We start from the raw sequence: 27,484 nt of genomic DNA on the forward strand, positions 1-27,484 counted from the left end.
TAAGGGGCTACGGGCCTGGATGGTGCTTAGCAGAGCCAGGTGCGCCTGGGGTTGGTTACTCAGTGTTCCTGCCGGGAACAGGGCGCCCCGGCTAGCCTCCCAGGTGTCCAGAAGGCTGTGCTGCCGTTCAAGGTATGCAGAGCAGAGGCCACCGCCTCCTGGAAAGTGCAGCACGCCTCCGCTTCTGCACGGCAAACCAGGGCCTTACTTCCAGGCATGGCTTCATGCTGGGTGTGCCGGGAGCCACACAGCACGCTAAGGTGCTGACTTTCTCCTCGAGCAGAGTGACTTCAGGCACGAGGGCGGGCCTCGCAGTGTTGCAAGCACAGCGTTCTCTCATGGCAGCTCACACAAGGGCCGTGACAGAGTCTTCCTGGGCACCTCGCACCCACCAGCCATGTTGTCCCGAAGGGCGTTCGAGGGCTCTGGAGATGTAGCGCTCCTCAAGGAACGCGCAGTGTGTGGTTGCCCAGCACTCGGCACGCACGGGGGTCCTCCGAGGGAATCAACCAATGGACCTCGACGTTGCTCAGCCGGCCCACAGGTGTCTGGAGGCACTCAGGGACCTTGGAGGGAAAACGCTGCACGCCCCTGGGGCCTAGGAGTCCCCGGGCGTGTACTGCCTTGAAAGCAAAGCGACTAAGAACTCCCGGAAAGAGCTGCATGCCTCCCTTTCTGCACGGCTACTCAGGGCCTAACCTGGAGGCCAGTTCTCACGTTGAGGCTCCCTTTGGCTCTGGAGCCTGCCGTGCGGACCGCCACCGCGGCCGCGGCAGCCCCTGGTTTAGAGAGAGCAAACTCATGATTTTCCCCGAAGCACTCTTCCAGGGCTCACTGGCCTGTCGGGAGCCGGGAATGTCAGGGAGCGTCAAGGCAGGCATGAATGCCGCCCTCAAAATGGGAAAGCAGGGCTAGCTCCAGCAGGCCCCCGTGTTCATGGGCACACTCAGCGTACATCCCTGTGGTTTCTGACGAGTCCCAGGAGACACCGGTTACCCTGCGTTTCCTTCCCCGAGTCAACTTATCGCAGGAGGGAGTCCCGCATCCGGCGAACTGTCTCAACCAAGGAACGCCGTAGCCGCTCCTCTGGGCCTGGGGCTGCCTGCAGTGCCAAAGAAGGAACAGGACTTGAATTGCAGTAAGAACCCAAGCCGCCGTCCTCTAGGAGGCACGGTGCCTTCAGTCAGGAGGTCCTGGATGGAATGCGAAGACGAGGGTTACTCTGAGCGCAGCTCCGATTAGGGCAACGCGTAAGACCTCCGCGCCATGTGGGATGTGGCAGAACGGCGTTCGTGAACGTGTGCGAGTGCTGAGGAAACCAAGCTGCTCCAAAAGAGAGGGCAGTGCGTTTCCCTACGCTCGGCGTGCACAGAGGGGCTCTAAGGGGCTACGGGCCTGGATGGTGCTTAGCAGAGCCAGGTGCGCCTGGGGTTGGTTACTCAGTGTTCCTGCCGGGAACAGGGCGCCCCGGCTAGCCTCCCAGGTGTCCAGAAGGCTGTGCTGCCGTTCAAGGTATGCAGAGCAGAGGCCACCGCCTCCTGGAAAGTGCAGCACGCCTCCGCTTCTGCACGGCAAACCAGGGCCTTACTTCCAGGCATGGCTTCATGCTGGGTGTGCCGGGAGCCACACAGCACGCTAAGGTGCTGACTTTCTCCTCGAGCAGAGTGACTTCAGGCACGAGGGCGGGCCTCGCAGTGTTGCAAGCACAGCGTTCTCTCATGGCAGCTCACACAAGGGCCGTGACAGAGTCTTCCTGGGCACCTCGCACCCACCAGCCATGTTGTCCCGAAGGGCGTTCGAGGGCTCTGGAGATGTAGCGCTCCTCAAGGAACGCGCAGTGTGTGGTTGCCCAGCACTCGGCACGCACGGGGGTCCTCCGAGGGAATCAACCAATGGACCTCGACGTTGCTCAGCCGGCCCACAGGTGTCTGGAGGCACTCAGGGACCTTGGAGGGAAAACGCTGCACGCCCCTGGGGCCTAGGAGTCCCCGGGCGTGTACTGCCTTGAAAGCAAAGCGACTAAGAACTCCCGGAAAGAGCTGCATGCCTCCCTTTCTGCACGGCTACTCAGGGCCTAACCTGGAGGCCAGTTCTCACGTTGAGGCTCCCTTTGGCTCTGGAGCCTGCCGTGCGGACCGCCACCGCGGCCGCGGCAGCCCCTGGTTTAGAGAGAGCAAACTCATGATTTTCCCCGAAGCACTCTTCCAGGGCTCACTGGCCTGTCGGGAGCCGGGAATGTCAGGGAGCGTCAAGGCAGGCATGAATGCCGCCCTCAAAATGGGAAAGCAGGGCTAGTTCCAGCAGGCCCCCGTGTTCATGGGCACACTCAGCGTACATCCCTGTGGTTTCTGACGAGTCCCAGGAGACACCGGTTACCCTGCGTTTCCTTCCCCGAGTCAACTTATCGCAGGAGGGAGTCCCGCATCCGGCGAACTGTCTCAACCAAGGAACGCCGTAGCCGCTCCTCTGGGCCTGGGGCTGCCTGCAGTGCCAAAGAAGGAACAGGACTTGAATTGCAGTAAGAACCCAAGCCGCCGTCCTCTAGGAGGCACGGTGCCTTCAGTCAGGAGGTCCTGGATGGAATGCGAAGACGAGGGTTACTCTGAGCGCAGCTCCGATTAGGGCAACGCGTAAGACCTCCGCGCCATGTGGGATGTGGCAGAACGGCGTTCGTGAACGTGTGCGAGTGCTGAGGAAACCAAGCTGCTCCAAAAGAGAGGGCAGTGCGTTTCCCTACGCTCGGCGTGCACAGAGGGGCTCTAAGGGGCTACGGGCCTGGATGGTGCTTAGCAGAGCCAGGTGCGCCTGGGGTTGGTTACTCAGTGTTCCTGCCGGGAACAGGGCGCCCCGGCTAGCCTCCCAGGTGTCCAGAAGGCTGTGCTGCCGTTCAAGGTATGCAGAGCAGAGGCCACCGCCTCCTGGAAAGTGCAGCACGCCTCCGCTTCTGCACGGCAAACCAGGGCCTTACTTCCAGGCATGGCTTCATGCTGGGTGTGCCGGGAGCCACACAGCACGCTAAGGTGCTGACTTTCTCCTCGAGCAGAGTGACTTCAGGCACGAGGGCGGGCCTCGCAGTGTTGCAAGCACAGCGTTCTCTCATGGCAGCTCACACAAGGGCCGTGACAGAGTCTTCCTGGGCACCTCGCACCCACCAGCCATGTTGTCCCGAAGGGCGTTCGAGGGCTCTGGAGATGTAGCGCTCCTCAAGGAACGCGCAGTGTGTGGTTGCCCAGCACTCGGCACGCACGGGGGTCCTCCGAGGGAATCAACCAATGGACCTCGACGTTGCTCAGCCGGCCCACAGGTGTCTGGAGGCACTCAGGGACCTTGGAGGGAAAACGCTGCACGCCCCTGGGGCCTAGGAGTCCCCGGGCGTGTACTGCCTTGAAAGCAAAGCGACTAAGAACTCCCGGAAAGAGCTGCATGCCTCCCTTTCTGCACGGCTACTCAGGGCCTAACCTGGAGGCCAGTTCTCACGTTGAGGCTCCCTTTGGCTCTGGAGCCTGCCGTGCGGACCGCCACCGCGGCCGCGGCAGCCCCTGGTTTAGAGAGAGCAAACTCATGATTTTCCCCGAAGCACTCTTCCAGGGCTCACTGGCCTGTCGGGAGCCGGGAATGTCAGGGAGCGTCAAGGCAGGCATGAAGGCCGCCCTCAAAATGGGAAAGCAGGGCTAGCTCCAGCAGGCCCCCGTGTTCATGGGCACACTCAGCGTACATCCCTGTGGTTTCTGACGAGTCCCAGGAGACACCGGTTACCCTGCGTTTCCTTCCCCGAGTCAACTTATCGCAGGAGGGAGTCCCGCATCCGGCGAACTGTCTCAACCAAGGAACGCCGTAGCCGCTCCTCTGGGCCTGGGGCTGCCTGCAGTGCCAAAGAAGGAACAGGACTTGAATTGCAGTAAGAACCCAAGCCGCCGTCCTCTAGGAGGCACGGTGCCTTCAGTCAGGAGGTCCTGGATGGAATGCGAAGACGAGGGTTACTCTGAGCGCAGCTCCGATTAGGGCAACGCGTAAGACCTCCGCGCCATGTGGGATGTGGCAGAACGGCGTTCGTGAACGTGTGCGAGTGCTGAGGAAACCAAGCTGCTCCAAAAGAGAGGGCAGTGCGTTTCCCTACGCTCGGCGTGCACAGAGGGGCTCTAAGGGGCTACGGGCCTGGATGGTGCTTAGCAGAGCCAGGTGCGCCTGGGGTTGGTTACTCAGTGTTCCTGCCGGGAACAGGGCGCCCCGGCTAGCCTCCCAGGTGTCCAGAAGGCTGTGCTGCCGTTCAAGGTATGCAGAGCAGAGGCCACCGCCTCCTGGAAAGTGCAGCACGCCTCCGCTTCTGCACGGCAAACCAGGGCCTTACTTCCAGGCATGGCTTCATGCTGGGTGTGCCGGGAGCCACACAGCACGCTAAGGTGCTGACTTTCTCCTCGAGCAGAGTGACTTCAGGCACGAGGGCGGGCCTCGCAGTGTTGCAAGCACAGCGTTCTCTCATGGCAGCTCACACAAGGGCCGTGACAGAGTCTTCCTGGGCACCTCGCACCCACCAGCCATGTTGTCCCGAAGGGCGTTCGAGGGCTCTGGAGATGTAGCGCTCCTCAAGGAACGCGCAGTGTGTGGTTGCCCAGCACTCGGCACGCACGGGGGTCCTCCGAGGGAATCAACCAATGGACCTCGACGTTGCTCAGCCGGCCCACAGGTGTCTGGAGGCACTCAGGGACCTTGGAGGGAAAACGCTGCACGCCCCTGGGGCCTAGGAGTCCCCGGGCGTGTACTGCCTTGAAAGCAAAGCGACTAAGAACTCCCGGAAAGAGCTGCATGCCTCCCTTTCTGCACGGCTACTCAGGGCCTAACCTGGAGGCCAGTTCTCACGTTGAGGCTCCCTTTGGCTCTGGAGCCTGCCGTGCGGACCGCCACCGCGGCCGCGGCAGCCCCTGGTTTAGAGAGAGCAAACTCATGATTTTCCCCGAAGCACTCTTCCAGGGCTCACTGGCCTGTCGGGAGCCGGGAATGTCAGGGAGCGTCAAGGCAGGCATGAATGCCGCCCTCAAAATGGGAAAGCAGGGCTAGTTCCAGCAGGCCCCCGTGTTCATGGGCACACTCAGCGTACATCCCTGTGGTTTCTGACGAGTCCCAGGAGACACCGGTTACCCTGCGTTTCCTTCCCCGAGTCAACTTATCGCAGGAGGGAGTCCCGCATCCGGCGAACTGTCTCAACCAAGGAACGCCGTAGCCGCTCCTCTGGGCCTGGGGCTGCCTGCAGTGCCAAAGAAGGAACAGGACTTGAATTGCAGTAAGAACCCAAGCCGCCGTCCTCTAGGAGGCACGGTGCCTTCAGTCAGGAGGTCCTGGATGGAATGCGAAGACGAGGGTTACTCTGAGCGCAGCTCCGATTAGGGCAACGCGTAAGACCTCCGCGCCATGTGGGATGTGGCAGAACGGCGTTCGTGAACGTGTGCGAGTGCTGAGGAAACCAAGCTGCTCCAAAAGAGAGGGCAGTGCGTTTCCCTACGCTCGGCGTGCACAGAGGGGCTCTAAGGGGCTACGGGCCTGGATGGTGCTTAGCAGAGCCAGGTGCGCCTGGGGTTGGTTACTCAGTGTTCCTGCCGGGAACAGGGCGCCCCGGCTAGCCTCCCAGGTGTCCAGAAGGCTGTGCTGCCGTTCAAGGTATGCAGAGCAGAGGCCACCGCCTCCTGGAAAGTGCAGCACGCCTCCGCTTCTGCACGGCAAACCAGGGCCTTACTTCCAGGCATGGCTTCATGCTGGGTGTGCCGGGAGCCACACAGCACGCTAAGGTGCTGACTTTCTCCTCGAGCAGAGTGACTTCAGGCACGAGGGCGGGCCTCGCAGTGTTGCAAGCACAGCGTTCTCTCATGGCAGCTCACACAAGGGCCGTGACAGAGTCTTCCTGGGCACCTCGCACCCACCAGCCATGTTGTCCCGAAGGGCGTTCGAGGGCTCTGGAGAGGTAGCGCTCCTCAAGGAACGCGCAGTGTGTGGTTGCCCGGCACTCGGCACGCACGGGGGTCCTCCGAGGGAATCAACCAATGGACCTCGACGTTGCTCAGCCGGCCCACAGGTGTCTGGAGGCACTCAGGGACCTTGGAGGGAAAACGCTGCACGCCCCTGGGGCCTAGGAGTCCCCGGGCGTGTACTGCCTTGAAAGCAAAGCGACTAAGAACTCCCGGAAAGAGCTGCATGCCTCCCTTTCTGCACGGCTACTCAGGGCCTAACCTGGAGGCCAGTTCTCACGTTGAGGCTCCCTTTGGCTCTGGAGCCTGCCGTGCGGACCGCCACCGCGGCCGCGGCAGCCCCTGGTTTAGAGAGAGCAAACTCATGATTTTCCCCGAAGCACTCTTCCAGGGCTCACTGGCCTGTCGGGAGCCGGGAATGTCAGGGAGCGTCAAGGCAGGCATGAAGGCCGCCCTCAAAATGGGAAAGCAGGGCTAGTTCCAGCAGGCCCCCGTGTTCATGGGCACACTCAGCGTACATCCCTGTGGTTTCTGACGAGTCCCAGGAGACACCGGTTACCCTGCGTTTCCTTCCCCGAGTCAACTTATCGCAGGAGGGAGTCCCGCATCCGGCGAACTGTCTCAACCAAGGAACGCCGTAGCCGCTCCTCTGGGCCTGGGGCTGCCTGCAGTGCCAAAGAAGGAACAGGACTTGAATTGCAGTAAGAACCCAAGCCGCCGTCCTCTAGGAGGCACGGTGCCTTCAGTCAGGAGGTCCTGGATGGAATGCGAAGACGAGGGTTACTCTGAGCGCAGCTCCGATTAGGGCAACGCGTAAGACCTCCGCGCCATGTGGGATGTGGCAGAACGGCGTTCGTGAACGTGTGCGAGTGCTGAGGAAACCAAGCTGCTCCAAAAGAGAGGGCAGTGCGTTTCCCTACGCTCGGCGTGCACAGAGGGGCTCTAAGGGGCTACGGGCCTGGATGGTGCTTAGCAGAGCCAGGTGCGCCTGGGGTTGGTTACTCAGTGTTCCTGCCGGGAACAGGGCGCCCCGGCTAGCCTCCCAGGTGTCCAGAAGGCTGTGCTGCCGTTCAAGGTATGCAGAGCAGAGGCCACCGCCTCCTGGAAAGTGCAGCACGCCTCCGCTTCTGCACGGCAAACCAGGGCCTTACTTCCAGGCATGGCTTCATGCTGGGTGTGCCGGGAGCCACACAGCACGCTAAGGTGCTGACTTTCTCCTCGAGCAGAGTGACTTCAGGCACGAGGGCGGGCCTCGCAGTGTTGCAAGCACAGCGTTCTCTCATGGCAGCTCACACAAGGGCCGTGACAGAGTCTTCCTGGGCACCTCGCACCCACCAGCCATGTTGTCCCGAAGGGCGTTCGAGGGCTCTGGAGATGTAGCGCTCCTCAAGGAACGCGCAGTGTGTGGTTGCCCGGCACTCGGCACGCACGGGGGTCCTCCGAGGGAATCAACCAATGGACCTCGACGTTGCTCAGCCGGCCCACAGGTGTCTGGAGGCACTCAGGGACCTTGGAGGGAAAACGCTGCACGCCCGTGGGGCCTAGGAGTCCCCGGGCGTGTACTGCCTTGAAAGCAAAGCGACTAAGAACTCCCGGAAAGAGCTGCATGCCTCCCTTTCTGCACGGCTACTCAGGGCCTAACCTGGAGGCCAGTTCTCACGTTGAGGCTCCCTTTGGCTCTGGAGCCTGCCGTGCGGACCGCCACCGCGGCCGCGGCAGCCCCTGGTTTAGAGAGAGCAAACTCATGATTTTCCCCGAAGCACTCTTCCAGGGCTCACTGGCCTGTCGGGAGCCGGGAATGTCAGGGAGCGTCAAGGCAGGCATGAATGCCGCCCTCAAAATGGGAAAGCAGGGCTAGTTCCAGCAGGCCCCCGTGTTCATGGGCACACTCAGCGTACATCCCTGTGGTTTCTGACGAGTCCCAGGAGACACCGGTTACCCTGCGTTTCCTTCCCCGAGTCAACTTATCGCAGGAGGGAGTCCCGCATCCGGCGAACTGTCTCAACCAAGGAACGCCGTAGCCGCTCCTCTGGGCCTGGGGCTGCCTGCAGTGCCAAAGAAGGAACAGGACTTGAATTGCAGTAAGAACCCAAGCCGCCGTCCTCTAGGAGGCACGGTGCCTTCAGTCAGGAGGTCCTGGATGGAATGCGAAGACGAGGGTTACTCTGAGCGCAGCTCCGATTAGGGCAACGCGTAAGACCTCCGCGCCATGTGGGATGTGGCAGAACGGCGTTCGTGAACGTGTGCGAGTGCTGAGGAAACCAAGCTGCTCCAAAAGAGAGGGCAGTGCGTTTCCCTACGCTCGGCGTGCACAGAGGGGCTCTAAGGGGCTACGGGCCTGGATGGTGCTTAGCAGAGCCAGGTGCGCCTGGGGTTGGTTACTCAGTGTTCCTGCCGGGAACAGGGCGCCCCGGCTAGCCTCCCAGGTGTCCAGAAGGCTGTGCTGCCGTTCAAGGTATGCAGAGCAGAGGCCACCGCCTCCTGGAAAGTGCAGCACGCCTCCGCTTCTGCACGGCAAACCAGGGCCTTACTTCCAGGCATGGCTTCATGCTGGGTGTGCCGGGAGCCACACAGCACGCTAAGGTGCTGACTTTCTCCTCGAGCAGAGTGACTTCAGGCACGAGGGCGGGCCTCGCAGTGTTGCAAGCACAGCGTTCTCTCATGGCAGCTCACACAAGGGCCGTGACAGAGTCTTCCTGGGCACCTCGCACCCACCAGCCATGTTGTCCCGAAGGGCGTTCGAGGGCTCTGGAGATGTAGCGCTCCTCAAGGAACGCGCAGTGTGTGGTTGCCCAGCACTCGGCACGCACGGGGGTCCTCCGAGGGAATCAACCAATGGACCTCGACGTTGCTCAGCCGGCCCACAGGTGTCTGGAGGCACTCAGGGACCTTGGAGGGAAAACGCTGCACGCCCGTGGGGCCTAGGAGTCCCCGGGCGTGTACTGCCTTGAAAGCAAAGCGACTAAGAACTCCCGGAAAGAGCTGCATGCCTCCCTTTCTGCACGGCTACTCAGGGCCTAACCTGGAGGCCAGTTCTCACGTTGAGGCTCCCTTTGGCTCTGGAGCCTGCCGTGCGGACCGCCACCGCGGCCGCGGCAGCCCCTGGTTTAGAGAGAGCAAACTCATGATTTTCCCCGAAGCACTCTTCCAGGGCTCACTGGCCTGTTGGGAGCCGGGAATGTCAGGGAGCGTCAAGGCAGGCATGAATGCCGCCCTCAAAATGGGAAAGCAGGGCTAGCTCCAGCAGGCCCCCGTGTTCATGGGCACACTCAGCGTACATCCCTGTGGTTTCTGACGAGTCCCAGGAGACACCGGTTACCCTGCGTTTCCTTCCCCGAGTCAACTTATCGCAGGAGGGAGTCCCGCATCCGGCGAACTGTCTCAACCAAGGAACGCCGTAGCCGCTCCTCTGGGCCTGGGGCTGCCTGCAGTGCCAAAGAAGGAACAGGACTTGAATTGCAGTAAGAACCCAAGCCGCCGTCCTCTAGGAGGCACGGTGCCTTCAGTCAGGAGGTCCTGGATGGAATGCGAAGACGAGGGTTACTCTGAGCGCAGCTCCGATTAGGGCAACGCGTAAGACCTCCGCGCCATGTGGGATGTGGCAGAACGGCGTTCGTGAACGTGTGCGAGTGCTGAGGAAACCAAGCTGCTCCAAAAGAGAGGGCAGTGCGTTTCCCTACGCTCGGCGTGCACAGAGGGGCTCTAAGGGGCTACGGGCCTGGATGGTGCTTAGCAGAGCCAGGTGCGCCTGGGGTTGGTTACTCAGTGTTCCTGCCGGGAACAGGGCGCCCCGGCTAGCCTCCCAGGTGTCCAGAAGGCTGTGCTGCCGTTCAAGGTATGCAGAGCAGAGGCCACCGCCTCCTGGAAAGTGCAGCACGCCTCCGCTTCTGCACGGCAAACCAGGGCCTTACTTCCAGGCATGGCTTCATGCTGGGTGTGCCGGGAGCCACACAGCACGCTAAGGTGCTGACTTTCTCCTCGAGCAGAGTGACTTCAGGCACGAGGGCGGGCCTCGCAGTGTTGCAAGCACAGCGTTCTCTCATGGCAGCTCACACAAGGGCCGTGACAGAGTCTTCCTGGGCACCTCGCACCCACCAGCCATGTTGTCCCGAAGGGCGTTCGAGGGCTCTGGAGATGTAGCGCTCCTCAAGGAACGCGCAGTGTGTGGTTGCCCAGCACTCGGCACGCACGGGGGTCCTCCGAGGGAATCAACCAATGGACCTCGACGTTGCTCAGCCGGCCCACAGGTGTCTGGAGGCACTCAGGGACCTTGGAGGGAAAACGCTGCACGCCCGTGGGGCCTAGGAGTCCCCGGGCGTGTACTGCCTTGAAAGCAAAGCGACTAAGAACTCCCGGAAAGAGCTGCATGCCTCCCTTTCTGCACGGCTACTCAGGGCCTAACCTGGAGGCCAGTTCTCACGTTGAGGCTCCCTTTGGCTCTGGAGCCTGCCGTGCGGACCGCCACCGCGGCCGCAGCAGCCCCTGGTTTAGAGAGAGCAAACTCATGATTTTCCCCGAAGCACTCTTCCAGGGCTCACTGGCCTGTCGGGAGCCGGGAATGTCAGGGAGCGTCAAGGCAGGCATGAAGGCCGCCCTCAAAATGGGAAAGCAGGGCTAGTTCCAGCAGGCCCCCGTGTTCATGGGCACACTCAGCGTACATCCCTGTGGTTTCTGACGAGTCCCAGGAGACACCGGTTACCCTGCGTTTCCTTCCCCGAGTCAACTTATCGCAGGAGGGAGTCCCGCATCTAGCGAACTGTCTCAACCAAGGAACGCCGTAGCCGCTCCTCTGGGCCTGGGGCTGCCTGCAGTGCCAAAGAAGGAACAGGACTTGAATTGCAGTAAGAACCCAAGCCGCCGTCCTCTAGGAGGCACGGTGCCTTCAGTCAGGAGGTCCTGGATGGAATGCGAAGACGAGGGTTACTCTGAGCGCAGCTCCGATTAGGGCAACGCGTAAGACCTCCGCGCCATGTGGGATGTGGCAGAACGGCGTTCGTGAACGTGTGCGAGTGCTGAGGAAACCAAGCTGCTCCAAAAGAGAGGGCAGTGCGTTTCCCTACGCTCGGCGTGCACAGAGGGGCTCTAAGGGGCTACGGGCCTGGATGGTGCTTAGCAGAGCCAGGTGCGCCTGGGGTTGGTTACTCAGTGTTCCTGCCGGGAACAGGGCGCCCCGGCTAGCCTCCCAGGTGTCCAGAAGGCTGTGCTGCCGTTCAAGGTATGCAGAGCAGAGGCCACCGCCTCCTGGAAAGTGCAGCACGCCTCCGCTTCTGCACGGCAAACCAGGGCCTTACTTCCAGGCATGGCTTCATGCTGGGTGTGCCGGGAGCCACACAGCACGCTAAGGTGCTGACTTTCTCCTCGAGCAGAGTGACTTCAGGCACGAGGGCGGGCCTCGCAGTGTTGCAAGCACAGCGTTCTCTCATGGCAGCTCACACAAGGGCCATGACAGAGTCTTCCTGGGCACCTCGCACCCACCAGCCATGTTGTCCCGAAGGGCGTTCGAGGGCTCTGGAGATGTAGCGCTCCTCAAGGAACGCGCAGTGTGTGGTTGCCCAGCACTCGGCACGCACGGGGGTCCTCCGAGGGAATCAACCAATGGACCTCGACGTTGCTCAGCCGGCCCACAGGTGTCTGGAGGCACTCAGGGACCTTGGAGGGAAAACGCTGCATGCCCGTGGGGCCTAGGAGTCCCCGGGCGTGTACTGCCTTGAAAGCAAAGCGACTAAGAACTCCCGGAAAGAGCTGCATGCCTCCCTTTCTGCACGGCTACTCAGGGCCTAACCTGGAGGCCAGTTCTCACGTTGAGGCTCCCTTTGGCTCTGGAGCCTGCCGTGCGGACCGCCACCGCGGCCGCGGCAGCCCCTGGTTTAGAGAGAGCAAACTCATGATTTTCCCCGAAGCACTCTTCCAGGGCTCACTGGCCTGTCGGGAGCCGGGAATGTCAGGGAGCGTCAAGGCAGGCATGAAGGCCGCCCTCAAAATGGGAAAGCAGGGCTAGTTCCAGCAGGCCCCCGTGTTCATGGGCACACTCAGCGTACATCCCTGTGGTTTCTGACGAGTCCCAGGAGACACCGGTTACCCTGCGTTTCCTTCCCCGAGTCAACTTATCGCAGGAGGGAGTCCCGCATCCAGCGAACTGTCTCAACCAAGGAACGCCGTAGCCGATCCTCTGGGCCTGGGGCTGCCTGCAGTGCCAAAGAAGGAACAGGACTTGAATTGCAGTAAGAACCCAAGCCGCCGTCCTCTAGGAGGCACGGTGCCTTCAGTCAGGAGGTCCTGGATGGAATGCGAAGACGAGGGTTACTCTGAGCGCAGCTCCGATTAGGGCAACGCGTAAGACCTCCGCGCCATGTGGGATGTGGCAGAACGGCGTTCGTGAACGTGTGCGAGTGCTGAGGAAACCAAGCTGCTCCAAAAGAGAGGGCAGTGCGTTTCCCTACGCTCGGCGTGCACAGAGGGGCTCTAAGGGGCTACGGGCCTGGATGGTGCTTAGCAGAGCCAGGTGCGCCTGGGGTTGGTTACTCAGTGTTCCTGCCGGGAACAGGGCGCCCCGGCTAGCCTCCCAGGTGTCCAGAAGGCTGTGCTGCTGTTCAAGGTATGCAGAGCAGAGGCCACCGCCTCCTGGAAAGTGCAGCACGCCTCCGCTTCTGCACGGCAAACCAGGGCCTTACTTCCAGGCATGGCTTCATGCTGGGTGTGCCGGGAGCCACACAGCACGCTAAGGTGCTGACTTTCTCCTCGAGCAGAGTGACTTCAGGCACGAGGGCGGGCCTCGCAGTGTTGCAAGCACAGCGTTCTCTCATGGCAGCTCACACAAGGGCCATGACAGAGTCTTCCTGGGCACCTCGCACCCACCAGCCATGTTGTCCCGAAGGGCGTTCGAGGGCTCTGGAGATGTAGCGCTCCTCAAGGAACGCGCAGTGTGTGGTTGCCCAGCACTCGGCACGCACGGGGGTCCTCCGAGGGAATCAACCAATGGACCTCGACGTTGCTCAGCCGGCCCACAGGTGTCTGGAGGCACTCAGGGACCTTGGAGGGAAAACGCTGCACGCCCGTGGGGCCTAGGAGTCCCCGGGCGTGTACTGCCTTGAAAGCAAAGCGACTAAGAACTCCCGGAAAGAGCTGCATGCCTCCCTTTCTGCACGGCTACTCAGGGCCTAACCTGGAGGCCAGTTCTCACGTTGAGGCTCCCTTTGGCTCTGGAGCCTGCCGTGCGGACCGCCACCGCGGCCGCGGAAGCCCCTGGTTTAGAGAGAGCAAACTCATGATTTTCCCCGAAGCACTCTTCCAGGGCTCACTGGCCTGTCGGGAGCCGGGAATGTCAGGGAGCGTCAAGGCAGGCATGAATGCCGCCCTCAAAATGGGAAAGCAGGGCTAGTTCCAGCAGGCCCCCGTGTTCATGGGCACACTCAGCGTACATCCCTGTGGTTTCTGACGAGTCCCAGGAGACACCGGTTACCCTGCGTTTCCTTCCCCGAGTCAACTTATCGCAGGAGGGAGTCCCGCATCCGGCGAACTGTCTCAACCAAGGAACGCCGTAGCCGCTCCTCTGGGCCTGGGGCTGCCTGCAGTGCCAAATAAGGAACAGGACTTGAATTGCAGTAAGAACCCAAGCCGCCGTCCTCTAGGAGGCACGGTGCCTTCAGTCAGGAGGTCCTGGATGGAATGCGAAGACGAGGGTTACTCTGAGCGCAGCTCCGATTAGGGCAACGCGTAAGACCTCCGCGCCATGTGGGATGTGGCAGAACGGCGTTCGTGAACGTGTGCGAGTGCTGAGGAAACCAAGCTGCTCCAAAAGAGAGGGCAGTGCGTTTCCCTACGCTCGGCGTGCACAGAGGGGCTCTAAGGGGCTACGGGCCTGGATGGTGCTTAGCAGAGCCAGGTGCGCCTGGGGTTACTCAGTGTTCCTGCCGGGAACAGGGCGCCCCGGCTAGCCTCCCAGGTGTCCAGAAGGCTGTGCTGCCGTTCAAGGTATGCAGAGCAGAGGCCACCGCCTCCTGGAAAGTGCAGCACGCCTCCGCTTCTGCACGGCAAACCAGGGACTTACTTCCAGGCATGGCTTCATGCGGGGTGTGCCGGGAGCCACACAGCACGCTAAGGTGCTGACTTTCTCCTCGAGCAGAGTGACTTCAGGCACGAGGGCGGGCCTCGCAGTGTTGCAAGCACAGCGTTCTCTCATGGCAGCTCACACAAGGGCCATGACAGAGTCTTCCTGGGCACCTCGCACCCACCAGCCATGTTGTCCCGAAGGGCGTTCGAGGGCTCTGGAGATGTAGCGCTCCTCAAGGAACGCGCAGTGTGTGGTTGCCCAGCACTCGGCACGCACGGGGGTCCTCCGAGGGAATCAACCAATGGACCTCGACGTTGCTCAGCCGGCCCACAGGTGTCTGGAGGCACTCAGGGACCTTGGAGGGAAAACGCTGCACGCCCGTGGGGCCTAGGAGTCCCCGGGCGTGTACTGCCTTGAAAGCAAAGCGACTAAGAACTCCCGGAAAGAGCTGCATGCCTCCCTTTCTGCACGGCTACTCAGGGCCTAACCTGGAGGCCAGTTCTCACGTTGAGGCTCCCTTTGGCTCTGGAGCCTGCCGTGCGGACCGCCACCGCGGCCGCGGCAGCCCCTGGTTTAGAGAGAGCAAACTCATGATTTTCCCCGAAGCACTCTTCCAGGGCTCACTGGCCTGTTGGGAGCCGGGAATGTCAGGGAGCGTCAAGGCAGGCATGAATGCCGCCCTCAAAATGGGAAAGCAGGGCTAGCTCCAGCAGGCCCCCGTGTTCATGGGCACACTCAGCGTACATCCCTGTGGTTTCTGACGAGTCCCAGGAGACACCGGTTACCCTGCGTTTCCTTCCCCGAGTCAACTTATCGCAGGAGGGAGTCCCGCATCCGGCGAACTGTCTCAACCAAGGAACGCCGTAGCCGCTCCTCTGGGCCTGGGGCTGCCTGCAGTGCCAAAGAAGGAACAGGACTTGAATTGCAGTAAGAACCCAAGCCGCCGTCCTCTAGGAGGCACGGTGCCTTCAGTCAGGAGGTCCTGGATGGAATGCGAAGACGAGGGTTACTCTGAGCGCAGCTCCGATTAGGGCAACGCGTAAGACCTCCGCGCCATGTGGGATGTGGCAGAACGGCGTTCGTGAACGTGTGCGAGTGCTGAGGAAACCAAGCTGCTCCAAAAGAGAGGGCAGTGCGTTTCCCTACGCTCGGCGTGCACAGAGGGGCTCTAAGGGGCTACGGGCCTGGATGGTGCTTAGCAGAGCCAGGTGCGCCTGGGGTTGGTTACTCAGTGTTCCTGCCGGGAACAGGGCGCCCCGGCTAGCCTCCCAGGTGTCCAGAAGGCTGTGCTGCCGTTCAAGGTATGCAGAGCAGAGGCCACCGCCTCCTGGAAAGTGCAGCACGCCTCCGCTTCTGCACGGCAAACCAGGGCCTTACTTCCAGGCATGGCTTCATGCTGGGTGTGCCGGGAGCCACACAGCACGCTAAGGTGCTGACTTTCTCCTCGAGCAGAGTGACTTCAGGCACGAGGGCGGGCCTCGCAGTGTTGCAAGCACAGCGTTCTCTCATGGCAGCTCACACAAGGGCCATGACAGAGTCTTCCTGGGCACCTCGCACCCACCAGCCATGTTGTCCCGAAGGGCGTTCGAGGGCTCTGGAGATGTAGCGCTCCTCAAGGAACGCGCAGTGTGTGGTTGCCCAGCACTCGGCACGCACGGGGGTCCTCCGAGGGAATCAACCAATGGACCTCGACGTTGCTCAGCCGGCCCACAGGTGTCTGGAGGCACTCAGGGACCTTGGAGGGAAAACGCTGCACGCCCCTGGGGCCTAGGAGTCCCCGGGCGTGTACTGCCTTGAAAGCAAAGCGACTAAGAACTCCCGGAAAGAGCTGCATGCCTCCCTTTCTGCACGGCTACTCAGGGCCTAACCCGGAGGCCAGTTCTCACGTTGAGGCTCCCTTTGGCTCTGGAGCCTGCCGTGCGGACCGCCACCGCGGCCGCGGAAGCCCCTGGTTTAGAGAGAGCAAACTCATGATTTTCCCCGAAGCACTCTTCCAGGGCTCACTGGCCTGTCGGGAGCCGGGAATGTCAGGGAGCGTCAAGGCAGGCATGAATGCCGCCCTCAAAATGGGAAAGCAGGGCTAGTTCCAGCAGGCCCCCGTGTTCATGGGCACACTCAGCGTACATCCCTGTGGTTTCTGACGAGTCCCAGGAGACACCGGTTACCCTGCGTTTCCTTCCCCGAGTCAACTTATCGCAGGAGGGAGTCCCGCATCCGGCGAACTGTCTCAACCAAGGAACGCCGTAGCCGCTCCTCTGGGCCTGGGGCTGCCTGCAGTGCCAAAGAAGGAACAGGACTTGAATTGCAGTAAGAACCCAAGCCGCCGTCCTCTAGGAGGCACGGTGCCTTCAGTCAGGAGGTCCTGGATGGAATGCGAAGACGAGGGTTACTCTGAGCGCAGCTCCGATTAGGGCAACGCGTAAGACCTCCGCGCCATGTGGGATGTGGCAGAACGGCGTTCGTGAACGTGTGCGAGTGCTGAGGAAACCAAGCTGCTCCAAAAGAGAGGGCAGTGCGTTTCCCTACGCTCGGCGTGCACAGAGGGGCTCTAAGGGGCTACGGGCCTGGATGGTGCTTAGCAGAGCCAGGTGCGCCTGGGGTTACTCAGTGTTCCTGCCGGGAACAGGGCGCCCCGGCTAGCCTCCCAGGTGTCCAGAAGGCTGTGCTGCCGTTCAAGGTATGCAGAGCAGAGGCCACCGCCTCCTGGAAAGTGCAGCACGCCTCCGCTTCTGCACGGCAAACCAGGGCCTTACTTCCAGGCATGGCTTCATGCTGGGTGTGCCGGGAGCCACACAGCACGCTAAGGTGCTGACTTTCTCCTCGAGCAGAGTGACTTCAGGCACGAGGGCGGGCCTCGCAGTGTTGCAAGCACAGCGTTCTCTCATGGCAGCTCACACAAGGGCCATGACAGAGTCTTCCTGGGCACCTCGCACCCACCAGCCATGTTGTCCCGAAGGGCGTTCGAGGGCTCTGGAGATGTAGCGCTCCTCAAGGAACGCGCAGTGTGTGGTTGCCCAGCACTCGGCACGCACGGGGGTCCTCCGAGGGAATCAACCAATGGACCTCGACGTTGCTCAGCCGGCCCACAGGTGTCTGGAGGCACTCAGGGACCTTGGAGGGAAAACGCTGCACGCCCGTGGGGCCTAGGAGTCCCCGGGCGTGTACTGCCTTGAAAGCAAAGCGACTAAGAACTCCCGGAAAGAGCTGCATGCCTCCCTTTCTGCACGGCTACTCAGGGCCTAACCTGGAGGCCAGTTCTCACGTTGAGGCTCCCTTTGGCTCTGGAGCCTGCCGTGCGGACCGCCACCGCGGCCGCGGCAGCCCCTGGTTTAGAGAGAGCAAACTCATGATTTTCCCCGAAGCACTCTTCCAGGGCTCACTGGCCTGTCGGGAGCCGGGAATGTCAGGGAGCGTCAAGGCAGGCATGAATGCCGCCCTCAAAATGGGAAAGCAGGGCTAGTTCCAGCAGGCCCCCGTGTTCATGGGCACACTCAGCGTACATCCCTGTGGTTTCTGACGAGTCCCAGGAGACACCGGTTACCCTGCGTTTCCTTCCCCGAGTCAACTTATCGCAGGAGGGAGTCCCGCATCCGGCGAACTGTCTCAACCAAGGAACGCCGTAGCCGCTCCTCTGGGCCTGGGGCTGCCTGCAGTGCCAAAGAAGGAACAGGACTTGAATTGCAGTAAGAACCCAAGCCGCCGTCCTCTAGGAGGCACGGTGCCTTCAGTCAGGAGGTCCTGGATGGAATGCGAAGACGAGGGTTACTCTGAGCGCAGCTCCGATTAGTGCAACGCGTAAGACCTCCGCGCCATGTGGGATGTGGCAGAACGGCGTTCGTGAACGTGTGCGAGTGCTGAGGAAACCAAGCTGATCCAAAAGAGAGGGCAGTGCGTTTCCCTACGCTCGGCGTGCACAGAGGGGCTCTAAGGGGCTACGGGCCTGGATGGTGCTTAGCAGAGCCAGGTGCGCCTGGGGTTACTCAGTGTTCCTGCCGGGAACAGGGCGCCCCGGCTAGCCTCCCAGGTGTCCAGAAGGCTGTGCTGCCGTTCAAGGTATGCAGAGCAGAGGCCACCGCCTCCTGGAAAGTGCAGCACGCCTCCGCTTCTGCACGGCAAACCAGGGCCTTACTTCCAGGCATGGCTTCATGCTGGGTGTGCCGGGAGCCACACAGCACGCTAAGGTGCTGACTTTCTCCTCGAGCAGAGTGACTTCAGGCACGAGGGCGGGCCTCGCAGTGTTGCAAGCACAGCGTTCTCTCATGGCAGCTCACACAAGGGCCATGACAGAGTCTTCCTGGGCACCTCGCACCCACCAGCCATGTTGTCCCGAAGGGCGTTCGAGGGCTCTGGAGAGGTAGCGCTCCTCAAGGAACGCGCAGTGTGTGGTTGCCCAGCACTCGGCACGCATGGGGGTCCTCCGAGGGAATCAACCAATGGACCTCGACGTTGCTCAGCCGGCCCACAGGTGTCTGGAGGCACTCAGGGACCTTGGAGGGAAAACGCTGCACGCCCGTGGGGCCTAGGAGTCCCCGGGCGTGTACTGCCTTGAAAGCAAAGCGACTAAGAACTCCCGGAAAGAGCTGCATGCCTCCCTTTCTGCACGGCTACTCAGGGCCTAACCTGGAGGCCAGTTCTCACGTTGAGGCTCCCTTTGGCTCTGGAGCCTGCCGTGCGGACCGCCACCGCGGCCGCGGAAGCCCCTGGTTTAGAGAGAGCAAACTCATGATTTTCCCCGAAGCACTCTTCCAGGGCTCACTGGCCTGTCGGGAGCCGGGAATGTCAGGGAGCGTCAAGGCAGGCATGAATGCCGCCCTCAAAATGGGAAAGCAGGGCTAGTTCCAGCAGGCCCCCGTGTTCATGGGCACACTCAGCGTACATCCCTGTGGTTTCTGACGAGTCCCAGGAGACACCGGTTACCCTGCGTTTCCTTCCCCGAGTCAACTTATCGCAGGAGGGAGTCCCGCATCCGGCGAACTGTCTCAACCAAGGAACGCCGTAGCCGCTCCTCTGGGCCTGGGGCTGCCTGCAGTGCCAAAGAAGGAACAGGACTTGAATTGCAGTAAGAACCCAAGCCGCCGTCCTCTAGGAGGCACGGTGCCTTCAGTCAGGAGGTCCTGGATGGAATGCGAAGACGAGGGTTACTCTGAGCGCAGCTCCGATTAGGGCAACGCGTAAGACCTCCGCGCCATGTGGGATGTGGCAGAACGGCGTTCGTGAACGTGTGCGAGTGCTGAGGAAACCAAGCTGCTCCAAAAGAGAGGGCAGTGCGTTTCCCTACGCTCGGCGTGCACAGAGGGGCTCTAAGGGGCTACGGGCCTGGATGGTGCTTAGCAGAGCCAGGTGCGCCTGGGGTTACTCAGTGTTCCTGCCGGGAACAGGGCGCCCCGGCTAGCCTCCCAGGTGTCCAGAAGGCTGTGCTGCCGTTCAAGGTATGCAGAGCAGAGGCCACCGCCTCCTGGAAAGTGCAGCACGCCTCCGCTTCTGCACGGCAAACCAGGGCCTTACTTCCAGGCATGGCTTCATGCTGGGTGTGCCGGGAGCCACACAGCACGCTAAGGTGCTGACTTTCTCCTCGAGCAGAGTGACTTCAGGCACGAGGGCGGGCCTCGCAGTGTTGCAAGCACAGCGTTCTCTCATGGCAGCTCACACAAGGGCCATGACAGAGTCTTCCTGGGCACCTCGCACCCACCAGCCATGTTGTCCCGAAGGGCGTTCGAGGGCTCTGGAGAGGTAGCGCTCCTCAAGGAACGCGCAGTGTGTGGTTGCCCAGCACTCGGCACGCACGGGGGTCCTCCGAGGGAATCAACCAATGGACCTCGACGTTGCTCAGCCGGCCCACAGGTGTCTGGAGGCACTCAGGGACCTTGGAGGGAAAACGCTGCACGCCCGTGGGGCCTAGGAGTCCCCGGGCGTGTACTGCCTTGAAAGCAAAGCGACTAAGAACTCCCGGAAAGAGCTGCATGCCTCCCTTTCTGCACGGCTACTCAGGGCCTAACCTGGAGGCCAGTTCTCACGTTGAGGCTCCCTTTGGCTCTGGAGCCTGCCGTGCGGACCGCCACCGCGGCCGCGGCAGCCCCTGGTTTAGAGAGAGCAAACTCATGATTTTCCCCGAAGCACTCTTCCAGGGCTCACTGGCCTGTCGGGAGCCGGGAATGTCAGGGAGCGTCAAGGCAGGCATGAATGCCGCCCTCAAAATGGGAAAGCAGGGCTAGTTCCAGCAGGCCCCCGTGTTCATGGGCACACTCAGCGTACATCCCTGTGGTTTCTGACGAGTCCCAGGAGACACCGGTTACCCTGCGTTTCCTTCCCCGAGTCAACTTATCGCAGGAGGGAGTCCCGCATCCAGCGAACTGTCTCAACCAAGGAACGCCGTAGCCGCTCCTCTGGGCCTGGGGCTGCCTGCAGTGCCAAAGAAGGAACAGGACTTGAATTGCAGTAAGAACCCAAGCCGCCGTCCTCTAGGAGGCACGGTGCCTTCAGTCAGGAGGTCCTGGATGGAATGCGAAGACGAGGGTTACTCTGAGCGCAGCTCCGATTAGGGCAACGCGTAAGACCTCCGCGCCATGTGGGATGTGGCAGAACGGCGTTCGTGAACGTGTGCGAGTGCTGAGGAAACCAAGCTGCTCCAAAAGAGAGGGCAGTGCGTTTCCCTACGCTCGGCGTGCACAGAGGGGCTCTAAGGGGCTACGGGCCTGGATGGTGCTTAGCAGAGCCAGGTGCGCCTGGGGTTACTCAGTGTTCCTGCCGGGAACAGGGCGTCCCGGCTAGCCTCCCAGGTGTCCAGAAGGCTGTGCTGCCGTTCAAGGTATGCAGAGCAGAGGCCACCGCCTCCTGGAAAGTGCAGCACGCCTCCGCTTCTGCACGGCAAACCAGGGCCTTACTTCCAGGCATGGCTTCATGCGGGGTGTGCCGGGAGCCACACAGCACGCTAAGGTGCTGACTTTCTCCTCGAGCAGAGTGACTTCAGGCACGAGGGCGGGCCTCGCAGTGTTGCAAGCACAGCGTTCTCTCATGGCAGCTCACACAAGGGCCATGACAGAGTCTTCCTGGGCACCTCGCACCCACCAGCCATGTTGTCCCGAAGGGCGTTCGAGGGCTCTGGAGATGTAGTGCTCCTCAAGGAACGCGCAGTGTGTGGTTGCCCAGCACTCGGCACGCACGGGGGTCCTCCGAGGGAATCAACCAATGGACCTCGACGTTGCTCAGCCGGCCCACAGGTGTCTGGAGGCACTCAGGGACCTTGGAGGGAAAACGCTGCACGCCCGTGGGGCCTAGGAGTCCCCGGGCGTGTACTGCCTTGAAAGCAAAGCGACTAAGAACTCCCGGAAAGAGCTGCATGCCTCCCTTTCTGCACGGCTACTCAGGGCCTAACCTGGAGGCCAGTTCTCACGTTGAGGCTCCCTTTGGCTCTGGAGCCTGCCGTGCGGACCGCCACCGCGGCCGCGGAAGCCCCTGGTTTAGAGAGAGCAAACTCATGATTTTCCCCGAAGCACTCTTCCAGGGCTCACTGGCCTGTCGGGAGCCGGGAATGTCAGGGAGCGTCAAGGCAGGCATGAATGCCGCCCTCAAAATGGGAAAGCAGGGCTAGTTCCAGCAGGCCCCCATGTTCATGGGCACACTCAGCGTACATCCCTGTGGTTTCTGACGAGTCCCAGGAGACACCGGTTACCCTGCGTTTCCTTCCCCGAGTCAAATTATCGCAGGAGGGAGTCCCGCATCCGGCGAACTGTCTCAACCAAGGAACGCCGTAGCCGCTCCTCTGGGCCTGGGGCTGCCTGCAGTGCCAAAGAAGGAACAGGACTTGAATTGCAGTAAGAACCCAAGCCGCCGTCCTCTAGGAGGCACGGTGCCTTCAGTCAGGAGGTCCTGGATGGAATGCGAAGACGAGGGTTACTCTGAGCGCAGCTCCGATTAGTGCAACGCGTAAGACCTCCGCGCCATGTGGGATGTGGCAGAACGGCGTTCGTGAACGTGTGCGAGTGCTGAGGAAACCAAGCTGATCCAAAAGAGAGGGCAGTGTGTTTCCCTACGCTCGGCGTGCACAGAGGGGCTCTAAGGGGCTACGGGCCTGGATGGTGCTTAGCAGAGCCAGGTGCGCCTGGGGTTACTCAGTGTTCCTGCCGGGAACAGGGCGCCCCGGCTAGCCTCCCAGGTGTCCAGAAGGCTGTGCTGCCGTTCAAGGTATGCAGAGCAGAGGCCACCGCCTCCTGGAAAGTGCAGCACGCCTCCGCTTCTGCATGGCAACCCAGGGCCTTACTTCCAGGCATGGCTTCATGCTGGGTGTGCCGGGAGCCACACAGCACGCTAAGGTGCTGACTTTCTCCTCGAGCAGAGTGACTTCAGGCACGAGGGCGGGCCTCGCAGTGTTGCAAGCACAGCGTTCTCTCATGGCAGCTCACACAAGGGCCATGACAGAGTCTTCCTGGGCACCTCGCACCCACCAGCCATGTTGTCCCGAAGGGCGTTCGAGGGCTCTGGAGAGGTAGCGCTCCTCAAGGAACGCGCAGTGTGTGGTTGCCCGGCACTCGGCACGCACGGGGGTCCTCCGAGGGAATCAACCAATGGACCTCGACGTTGCTCAGCCGGCCCACAGGTGTCTGGAGGCACTCAGGGACCTTGGAGGGAAAACGCTGCACGCCCGTGGGGCCTAGGAGTCCCCGGGCGTGTACTGCCTTGAAAGCAAAGCGACTAAGAACTCCCGGAAAGAGCTGCATGCCTCCCTTTCTGCACGGCTACTCAGGGCCTAACCTGGAGGCCAGTTCTCACGTTGAGGCTCCCTTTGGCTCTGGAGCCTGCCGTGCGGACCGCCACCGCGGCCGCGGAAGCCCCTGGTTTAGAGAGAGCAAACTCATGATTTTCCCCGAAGCACTCTTCCAGGGCTCACTGGCCTGTCGGGAGCCGGGAATGTCAGGGAGCGTCAAGGCAGGCATGAAGGCCGCCCTCAAAATGGGAAAGCAGGGCTAGTTCCAGCAGGCCCCCGTGTTCATGGGCACACTCAGCGTACATCCCTGTGGTTTCTGACGAGTCCCAGGAGACACCGGTTACCCTGCGTTTCCTTCCCCGAGTCAACTTATCGCAGGAGGGAGTCCCGCATCCGGCGAACTGTCTCAACCAAGGAACGCCGTAGCCGCTCCTCTGGGCCTGGGGCTGCCTGCAGTGCCAAAGAAGGAACAGGACTTGAATTGCAGTAAGAACCCAAGCCGCCGTCCTCTAGGAGGCGCGGTGCCTTCAGTCAGGAGGTCCTGGATGGAATGCGAAGACGAGGGTTACTCTGAGCGCAGCTCTGATTAGGGCAACGCGTAAGACCTCCGCGCCATGTGGGATGTGGCAGAACGGCGTTCGTGAACGTGTGCGAGTGCTGAGGAAACCAAGCTGCTCCAAAAGAGAGGGCAGTGCGTTCCCCTACGCTCGGCGTGCACAGAGGGGCTCTAAGGGGCTACGGGCCTGGATGGTGCTTAGCAGAGCCAGGTGCGCCTGGGGTTACTCAGTGTTCCTGCCGGGAACAGGGCGCCCCGGCTAGCCTCCCAGGTGTCCAGAAGGCTGTGCTGCCGTTCAAGGTATGCAGAGCAGAGGCCACCGCCTCCTGGAAAGTGCAGCACGCCTCCGCTTCTGCACGGCAAACCAGGGCCTTACTTCCAGGCATGGCTTCATGCGGGGTGTGCCGGGAGCCACACAGCACGCTAAGGTGCTGACTTTCTCCTCGAGCAGAGTGACTTCAGGCACGAGGGCGGGCCTCGCAGTGTTGCAAGCACAGCGTTCTCTCATGGCAGCTCACACAAGGGCCATGACAGAGTCTTCCTGGGCACCTCGCACCCACCAGCCATGTTGTCCCGAAGGGCGTTCGAGGGCTCTGGAGAGGTAGCGCTCCTCAAGGAACGCGCAGTGTGTGGTTGCCCGGCACTCGGCACGCACGGGGGTCCTCCGAGGGAATCAACCAATGGACCTCGACGTTGCTCAGCCGGCCCACAGGTGTCTGGAGGCACTCAGGGACCTTGGAGGGAAAACGCTGCACGCCCCTGGGGCCTAGGAGTCCCCGGGCGTGTACTGCCTTGAAAGCAAAGCGACTAAGAACTCCCGGAAAGAGCTGCATGCCTCCCTTTCTGCACGGCTACTCAGGGCCTAACCTGGAGGCCAGTTCTCACGTTGAGGCTCCCTTTGGCTCTGGAGCCTGCCGTGCGGACCGCCACCGCGGCCGCGGAAGCCCCTGGTTTAGAGAGAGCAAACTCATGATTTTCCCCGAAGCACTCTTCCAGGGCTCACTGGCCTGTCGGGAGCCGGGAATGTCAGGGAGCGTCAAGGCAGGCATGAAGGCCGCCCTCAAAATGGGAAAGCAGGGCTAGTTCCAGCAGGCCCCCGTGTTCATGGGCACACTCAGCGTACATCCCTGTGGTTTCTGACGAGTCCCAGGAGACACCGGTTACCCTGCGTTTCCTTCCCCGAGTCAACTTATCGCAGGAGGGAGTCCCGCATCCGGCGAACTGTCTCAACCAAGGAACGCCATAGCCGCTCCTCTTGGCCTGGGGCTGCCTGCAGTGCCAAAGAAGGAACAGGACTTGAATTGCAGTAAGAACCCAAGCCGCCGTCCTCTAGGAGGCACGGTGCCTTCAGTCAGGAGGTCCTGGATGGAATGCGAAGACGAGGGTTACTCTGAGCGCAGCTCCGATTAGGGCAACGCGTAAGACCTCCGCGCCATGTGGGATGTGGCAGAACGGCGTTCGTGAACGTGTGCGAGTGCTGAGGAAACCAAGCTGCTCCAAAAGAGAGGGCAGTGCGTTCCCCTACGCTCGGCGTGCACAGAGGGGCTCTAAGGGGCTACGGGCCTGGATGGTGCTTAGCAGAGCCAGGTGCGCCTGGGGTTACTCAGTGTTCCTGCCGGGAACAGGGCGCCCCGGCTAGCCTCCCAGGTGTCCAGAAGGCTGTGCTGCCGTTCAAGGTATGCAGAGCAGAGGCCACCGCCTCCTGGAAAGTGCAGCACGCCTCCGCTTCTGCACGGCAAACCAGGGCCTTACTTCCAGGCATGGCTTCATGCGGGGTGTGCCGGGAGCCACACAGCACGCTAAGGTGCTGACTTTCTCCTCGAGCAGAGTGACTTCAGGCACGAGGGCGGGCCTCGCAGTGTTGCAAGCACAGCGTTCTCTCATGGCAGCTCACACAAGGGCCATGACAGAGTCTTCCTGGGCACCTCGCACCCACCAGCCATGTTGTCCCGAAGGGCGTTCGAGGGCTCTGGAGATGTAGCGCTCCTCAAGGAACGCGCAGTGTGTGGTTGCCCAGCACTCGGCACGCACGGGGGTCCTCCGAGGGAATCAACCAATGGACCTCGACGTTGCTCAGCCGGCCCACAGGTGTCTGGAGGCACTCAGGGACCTTGGAGGGAAAACGCTGCACGCCCCTGGGGCCTAGGAGTCCCCGGGCGTGTACTGCCTTGAAAGCAAAGCGACTAAGAACTCCCGGAAAGAGCTGCATGCCTCCCTTTCTGCACGGCTACTCAGGGCCTAACCTGGAGGCCAGTTCTCACGTTGAGGCTCCCTTTGGCTCTGGAGCCTGCCGTGCGGACCGCCACCGCGGCCGCGGAAGCCCCTGGTTTAGAGAGAGCAAACTCATGATTTTCCCCGAAGCACTCTTCCAGGGCTCACTGGCCTGTCGGGAGCCGGGAATGTCAGGGAGCGTCAAGGCAGGCATGAATGCCGCCCTCAAAATGGGAAAGCAGGGCTAGTTCCAGCAGGCCCCCGTGTTCATGGGCACACTCAGCGTACATCCCTGTGGTTTCTGACGAGTCCCAGGAGACACCGGTTACCCTGCGTTTCCTTCCCCGAGTCAACTTATCGCAGGAGGGAGTCCCGCATCCAGCGAACTGTCTCAACCAAGGAACGCCGTAGCCGCTCCTCTGGGCCTGGGGCTGCCTGCAGTGCCAAAGAAGGAACAGGACTTGAATTGCAGTAAGAACCCAAGCCGCCGTCCTCTAGGAGGCGCGGTGCCTTCAGTCAGGAGGTCCTGGATGGAATGCGAAGACGAGGGTTACTCTGAGCGCAGCTCCGATTAGGGCAACGCGTAAGACCTCCGCGCCATGTGGGATGTGGCAGAACGGCGTTCGTGAACGTGTGCGAGTGCTGAGGAAACCAAGCTGCTCCAAAAGAGAGGGCAGTGCGTTCCCCTACGCTCGGCGTGCACAGAGGGGCTCTAAGGGGCTACGGGCCTGGATGGTGCTTAGCAGAGCCAGGTGCGCCTGGGGTTACTCAGTGTTCCTGCCGGGAACAGGGCGCCCCGGCTAGCCTCCCAGGTGTCCAGAAGGCTGTGCTGCCGTTCAAGGTATGCAGAGCAGAGGCCACCGCCTCCTGGAAAGTGCAGCACGCCTCCGCTTCTGCACGGCAAACCAGGGCCTTACTTCCAGGCATGGCTTCATGCGGGGTGTGCCGGGAGCCACACAGCACGCTAAGGTGCTGACTTTCTCCTCGAGCAGAGTGACTTCAGGCACGAGGGCGGGCCTCGCAGTGTTGCAAGCACAGCGTTCTCTCATGGCAGCTCACACAAGGGCCGTGACAGAGTCTTCCTGGGCACCTCGCACCCACCAGCCATGTTGTCCCGAAGGGCGTTCGAGGGCTCTGGAGAGGTAGCGCTCCTCAAGGAACGCGCAGTGTGTGGTTTCCCGGCACTCGGCACGCACGGGGGTCCTCCGAGGGAATCAACCAATGGACCTCGACGTTGCTCAGCCGGCCCACAGGTGTCTGGAGACACTCAGGGACCTTGGAGGGAAAACGCTGCACGCCCCTGGGGCCTAGGAGTCCCCGGGCGTGTACTGCCTTGAAAGCAAAGCGACTAAGAACTCCCGGAAAGAGCTGCATGCCTCCCTTTCTGCACGGCTACTCAGGGCCTAACCTGGAGGCCAGTTCTCACGTTGAGGCTCCCTTTGGCTCTGGAGCCTGCCGTGCGGACCGCCACCGCGGCCGCGGAAGCCCCTGGTTTAGAGAGAGCAAACTCATGATTTTCCCCGAAGCACTCTTCCAGGGCTCACTGGCCTGTCGGGAGCCGGGAATGTCAGGGAGCGTCAAGGCAGGCATGAAGGCCGCCCTCAAAATGGGAAAGCAGGGCTAGTTCCAGCAGGCCCCCGTGTTCATGGGCACACTCAGCGTACATCCCTGTGGTTTCTGACGAGTCCCAGGAGACACCGGTTACCCTGCGTTTCCTTCCCCGAGTCAACTTATCGCAGGAGGGAGTCCCGCATCCAGCGAACTGTCTCAACCAAGGAACGCCGTAGCCGCTCCTCTGGGCCTGGGGCTGCCTGCAGTGCCAAAGAAGGAACAGGACTTGAATTGCAGTAAGAACCCAAGCCGCCGTCCTCTAGGAGGCGCGGTGCCTTCAGTCAGGAGGTCCTGGATGGAATGCGAAGACGAGGGTTACTCTGAGCGCAGCTCCGATTAGGGCAACGCGTAAGACCTCCGCGCCATGTGGGATGTGGCAGAACGGCGTTCGTGAACGT

Source organism: Lagenorhynchus albirostris, chromosome 8 (genome assembly GCF_949774975.1).
Source record: "Lagenorhynchus albirostris chromosome 8, mLagAlb1.1, whole genome shotgun sequence".
Taxonomy (NCBI): Eukaryota; Metazoa; Chordata; class Mammalia; order Artiodactyla; family Delphinidae; genus Lagenorhynchus; species Lagenorhynchus albirostris.